The sequence below is a fragment of the Neovison vison genome, chromosome 6 (genome assembly GCF_020171115.1).
Source record: "Neovison vison isolate M4711 chromosome 6, ASM_NN_V1, whole genome shotgun sequence".
Classification (NCBI taxonomy): domain Eukaryota; kingdom Metazoa; phylum Chordata; class Mammalia; order Carnivora; family Mustelidae; genus Neogale; species Neogale vison.
In genome coordinates this window covers 104,046,148-104,052,609 of record NC_058096.1, presented here as the reverse complement: position 1 = coordinate 104,052,609, position 6,462 = coordinate 104,046,148, and the positions used below count along the sequence as shown (strand labels likewise).

Sequence of the window (6,462 nt, the reverse complement as noted above, 5' to 3'; positions counted from 1 at the left end):
CTATTAATCAGAAATATACAAGGTTCTAACAATATTCATTACTAACATAATCTTTGATTATGAGAGAACTTCAGAAATAATGTTCAAATAATCTAAATTCAATAATACTGGAAAGATCTTAACATTAACCAGGGGCTACTAATGGTTCCAATTTATTTATTTATTTGAGAGGGAGGGAGAATGGGCACAGGTTGTGGGGGAGGGGCAAGGGAGGAGGGAGAGAGAAACTCAAGAAGACTCTGCGCTGAGAGGAGCCCCACATGGGGCTCAATCTCACAATCCTGAGAGATCAGACTGGAGCCAAAACTAAGAGTTGGACACTTCAGGGACTGTGCCATCCAGTTGTGCGCCACTTTTTAAAAAGATATTTTTATTTCAATTAGCAATAATCGCACCTCGGATAAACCTCATTGGCTACGATACTGCCACTGCGCAAAGCTTAAAGACATTTTTATTTCAGAGAGAGAGAGAGAGAGAGAGAGAGAATGGTTCCAATTGAAATGGAGTCCTGTCATAATCTCATTTCTTTTACTCCCTCCCACTCTTTCTCCCTTCTTTTTTTTCTTCCCTCCTTTTTTTCCTTCTTTTTCTTTCCTTCAAGTAGCTATGAGGGTAGTATAAATTATTATTTCTTTACAAGATTATTCTAGTCCCGTATTATCACCCATTTTTTTAAAAACACCAAAACTCTCCATCTATAATCTACGACCTTGCTTCTTCCCCATCTCCCATTCTCTTCTTAACCTATTCTTTTTTTTTTTTTAAAGATTTTATTTATTTATTTGACAGAGAGAGATTACAAGTAGGCAGAGAGGCAGGCAGAGAGAGAGAGAGGAGGAAGCAGGCTCCCTGCTGAGCAGAGAACCCGATGCGGTACTTGATCCCAGGACCCTGAGATCATGACCTGAGCCGAAGGCAGCGGCTTAACCCACTGAGCCACCCAGGCGCCCTTCTTAACCTATTCTAATAAAGATTTTTGATCTCATCATTCTACTTTGTCCCTCACCACATTATTTTTAAGATGACCAGTTATATGTATCTTCCCAATATCAATTGTTTATTTTCTACTCTCATCATATTTGACCTCTCCTCAGTATTTGAAACTGTTGAGTATTCTTATCTTTTTGAAAAAAAGTTTCTTCTCTAGTGTCCTGCTCTAACACACGCACTTGGTTTTGCCTATTCCCTCAGTGGATAGTCCTTTCTGGCCAGAATTCCTCATGTTTGGGCTGTTTCTAATGATTTGATATTACAAAAAATGGTGTAATAAGCAATCTTGTATAGACATCATTTTACATATTAAGGAGTGTACCTCTAGGGTATCTTCCTAGAATCAAGAAGATGTGCAATAGTAATTTTGAAAGTAATATTAAATTGCCCTCCATAGTGACTGTACCATGTTGTAGTCCCCCAGCCACGTCTGAGAGTGACTTTTTCCCATAGCATCTTCAGTAATGTGATAATTTTTTCTTTCTTTTTTTTTTTAAAGATTTTCTTTATTTATTTGATAGAGATAACAAGTAGGCGGAGAGGCAGGCAGAGAGAGAGGAGGAAGCAGGCTCTCCACCAAACAGAGAGCCCAATGTGGAGCTTGATCCCAGTACCCTGGGATCATGACCTGAGCGGAAGGCAGAGGCTTTAACCCACTGAGCCACCCAGGCACCCCAATGTGCTAATTTTTTAACCACTGCCAAACAAATAGGTGAAATATAGTATTTCAACATAGTTTTAATTTGCATTTCTTGTATAATGAATGAACATTTTTCATATATTTGTCATTTTTATTTTTCTGTAAACTGTTGATAATGTTTTGTAAACTCTTGAGAATCATTTTTATTTCTTTTTTTTTTTTTGCCCACTCCCCCTTTTTTTTTTACTGTGTTTTTGTTCCTTTTCTTACTCATTTAAAGAACCTAAATATATGTTTTGGAATTTATCCTTTTGCATTGATATGAATTATAAATAATTTTTTCCTGTTTGTCACTTAATTATTTTTCCCCCACAAATTTTTAAAATTTTCATAGTGAAAAACATTGATGTTTTTCGATGGCTTCTGGTTTTTGTAAAATGTAAAAGGCATTCCTTACTCTGCAATTATGAAAAATATTTCCTATGGGGTCTCACAGATCTTTATGGCTTATTTCTTTACATCTTTGATTCATCTGGAGTCTATTTTGAAGTAAGATGTGAAAAATGAATTAAAATTTACTTCACTTCCTAACTGGCCCTGTTCCCCTTCATCTCCCCACTTCATAGGTAATCCAGTGACACACTTCTTCATATTAATTAATTAATTAATTAATTAATTCTACAAGCTTTCTTGGTTTCATTTGGTCAAAGCCTTGGGTGAGGTTTAGAAGGTTGCTCAGTGGCTGCAGGGAGAGGTGGAGGCCGAAGCCCTGATGCCAGGAGGATGCCACAGGGCCCCTCAAAAGCAGCTGCCCTTCGGGGGCTCCTAGTCTTGCTCCAGGGTGAGCCTTCCCAGGAGGCACCCGCCCAGCCCAGCCTAGCCTCCCCGCCTGCAAGCCTGCTGCAGTTAGTCACGTGGTCGCACATCTTCTTCTTCTTGAGTTTCACCTCCTCATCCAGAAGTGGTTATCCGGGAAAATACTGAGTCTGCGCAGGCAGAGCCCGGGGCGTGCAGGTATAAAAGGTCCTGGTTCTGCTTCGGCAGAAAAGGCGCCGCGGCTGCTCTGGTTTTGCAACTTCAGTTGCTTGGGGCTCTCCTGCTTCTCTTTGGCCGACTCCTAGAAGAAGCGGCGCAGCCCTCCAGAGCCCAGTGGTCAGTGGAACTAGATGCCTGGAAAGAGGTAGGGGTAAGAGCCCGGCAGATGCCTGTTGACCAGGTGGTTGATGGCGGCCTCTGTCTGGGGGGAATAATTCTAACAAATCTAGGAGTTCGCCGTTGATGGGCTTAAATAAAGAACTAAGCTCAGAAAAATGGTTTTGGCTGGTCATGGAGGGGGAGGATGGCTGAGAAGATGGTTCTGAGGGTTGTGACTGGAAAAGAGGTTGGAGGGTGGTGGGAGGCTGGAAAAAGGAGTGTCTCTGAGTCTGTCCATACAAACACCATTGAGGCAAGAGATGGGATCACCCTGCAACCTACTTGTTCATTCTATTATTTTATATTTTTAAAAAGATTTTATTTGAGAGAGAGAACACAACAAAGGGAGGGTCAGAGGGAGAAGCAGACTCCTAGCTGAGCAGAGAGCCTGATGCCACCCAGGCATCCCCTACTTGTTCATTTAAAATCTACTGATTTAAAATGCCATTTTAAATTACATACAGTTTACTTTGTGCTTTTTGGTCTGTTTTCTGCACTTCCTTTTCTATTCTTTCCAGTCTTTCCTGTTCTGTTGAGCTGTCTATTGATATGGAAGTGCAATACTGTTATTTTTAAACTAAATATCTATTTTTAGTACTAAATATCTTGTAGCGCCAGTCTTCTTGCTCTTCTTTTTCAAAAAAATGTACTGTAAGTTGGGACGCCTGGGTGGCTCAGTGGTGGAGCCTTAGGCTGGGGTAATGATCTCGAGGTCCTGGGATTGAACCCCCAGTTGGGCTCTCTGCTTGGAGGGCAGCTGCTCCTCCTCACCCCTCCACCCCGCCGCCTGCCTCTCTACCTACTTGTGATCTCTGTCAAATACATAAAAAAATGTTAAAAAAAAAAGAAGTCCCATAAATTCTTCTTTATTTTCCCAGTGAATCGCAACTTATTTATTTATGGAAAACAGCTTTTAATTTTTATTTTTACTTTTTTAAAAGACTTTATTTATTTATTTGACAGAGAGAGAGCGATCACAAGTAGGCAGAGAAGCTGGCAGAGAGAGAGGGGGAAGCAAGCTCCCCGCTGAGCAGAGAGCCCAATGCGGGGCTGGATCCCAGACCCTGAGATCATGACCTGAGCCTAATGCAGACACTTAACACACTGAGACACCCAGGCGCCTGGAAAACAGCTTTTTAAAAAATTAATATATAATGTATTGTTTCAGGGGTACAGGTCTGTGATTCATCAGTCTTACATAATTCGTAGCACTCCCCATAGCACATACCCTTCCCAATGTCCATCACCCAGCCACTCCATTCCTCCCACACCCCTCCCCTACGGCAACCCTCAGTTTGTTTGTTTCTTTTTTTTAAAAAAAAGATTTATTTGGGACGCCTGGGTGGCTCAGTTGGTTAAGCAGCTGCCTTCGGCTCGGGTCATGATCCCAGGGTCCTGGGATCGAGTCCCACATAGGGCTCCTTGCTTGGCAGGGAGCCTGCTTCTCCCTCTGCCTCTGCCTGCCTCTTTGTCTGCCTGTGCTTACTCGCTCTCTCTCCCTCTGTCTCTGGCAAAGAAATAAATAAAATCTTTTAAAAAAAAAAAAAAGGGGGCGCCTGGGTGGCTCAGTGGTTTAAGCCTCTGCCTTCGGCTCGGGTCGTGATCTCAGGGTCCTGGGATCGAGCCCCGCGTTGGGCTCTCTGCTCAGTGGGGAGCCTGCTTCCCCCCTCACTCTCTGCCTGCCTCTCTGCCTACTTGTGATCTCTCTGTGTCTGTCAAATAAATAAATAAAAATATTAAAAAAAAAAAAGATTTATTTATTTGACAGAAATCACAAGTAGGCAGAGAGGCAGGCAGAGTGAAAGGAGGAAGCAGGCTCCCTGCTGAGCAGAGAGCCGGATGCGGGGCTCAATACCAGGACCCTGGGATCATGACCTGAGCCGAAGGCAGAGGCTTAACCCACTGAGCCACCCACGCACCCCCCTCAGTTTGTTTCTTGAGATTGAGTCTCTTACAGTTTCTCTCCCTTTCTGGTTTCATTTTGTTTCCTTTATCCTTCCCTTCCCCTATGATCCTCTGTCTTTTTTCTCAAATTCCTCCTATCGGTGAGATCATATGATAATTGTCTTTCTCTGATTGACTTATTTCCCTTAGCATAATACCCTTTATCCATGTCTTTGCAAATGGCAAAATTTCGTTTTTTTAATCGCAGCTTATTTAGCTCAAAAAATTTGTTGATTTTTTTTTTTACTGGGATTACATTTTATATAAAGATTAGTTTGGGGAGCATTAACCAGCTTTTTGAAGTTTAGTGCTCATACACAAGAACATGTTACACCAATATATTTGTTCATTCTTCCTGCAATGTTCCACAATGATATTTCCAAGTTTCCTTATGTAGATCTTCCATATTTCTTGCCTAGTTTTCTAGTATTTTTTTTGTGTGTGAAGATTTTATTTATTTCTCAGAGAGAGAGTGAGCACAAGCAAGGGGAGCAGCAGGCAGAGGGAGAAGCAGGCTCCTCGCTAAGCAAGGAGCCTGTTGCGGGACTAGATCCCAGAGCTCTGGGATCATGACCTGAGCCAGAGGCAGACACTTAACTAACTGAGCCACCTAGGTGTCCCATTTTCCAGTATTATATCCTTTATTGGTTGACATTGTGATCCGTCTTTTATCTTACATTAGATTGTTTTTCATCCTACAAAAGATTTCCATGCTGATGTAATCATATTTTGAGAATTTATCAACATTTTCCTTTGTGGTTTTGGAATTCATGTATTAATTAATTAAGACCTTTCTTACTCCAAGTCTATAAACATAATTTTTCTTAAAATGCTGATAAAATTATATTTAAATCTGTAATTAAGGGGAATTTTAATTCATGCCCACAGGGCCATAAACTTCTACATTTAACTTAATAAATTTATTTCATTTTTTTAGCTTTCTATTTTCAATTAGCAATAATCGCGCCTAGGATAAACCTCATTGGCAACGATACTGCCACTGCGCAAAGCTAGCTTTCTATTTTAAAAACTTCAAATTTACAGGATATTTTAATGAACAGTGTAATACATACCCTTGTACCCTTTCTATAATTTTATTTTTAAAAATTTAATTTTAATTTTAATTAATTAAATTTAATTAATTTTAATTAAATTAAATTAATTTTAAAATTTAATTAATTTAAATTAATTTTAATTTAATTTAATTAATTTTAATTTTAATTTTTCAAAATAAAATTATAGAAAAACAATAATACAGAGGGCAGCAGTATAGTGTTTAAAAGCAATGAATGATGAAATCAATTTTCTACTTATTAAGATTATTAGTTTTGATGGCTCTTGATTTAATGGGTAAATCATTCAAAATGTTTGATATAGTTATGTCAGGTCAGGGATAGCTTCTGGCTTGCACATTTCAACATATGGCACTATTACTATTCATACCAGAGTAGTTTCTATTGATCTTTGATTTCTTCTTTAATCTAAAAGTGATTAAAATGGGATTTTATAATTTTAAAACGTATGTGTATATTTGGCTATTATAAGTTCTAATTTTATTGTGTTGTGATAAATAAGTTTAGTCTGTATGCAGTCTGTCTGCTTTTTTTTTTTTAAAGATATTTATTTATTTATTTAACAGAGAGAGACACAGCGGGAGAGGGAACATAAGCAGGGGTAGTGGGAGAGAAAGAAGC

At 39.4% G+C, this 6,462-nt stretch overlaps 2 pseudogenes; both read right to left on the bottom strand.

Annotated features, from left to right (window-relative positions):
* Window positions 1-291: 291 nt before the first annotated feature.
* Window positions 292-440, bottom strand: LOC122910910 (annotated as a pseudogene).
* Window positions 441-5,648: 5,208 nt separating this feature from the next.
* Window positions 5,649-5,780, bottom strand: LOC122910886 (annotated as a pseudogene).
* Window positions 5,781-6,462: the final 682 nt, after the last annotated feature.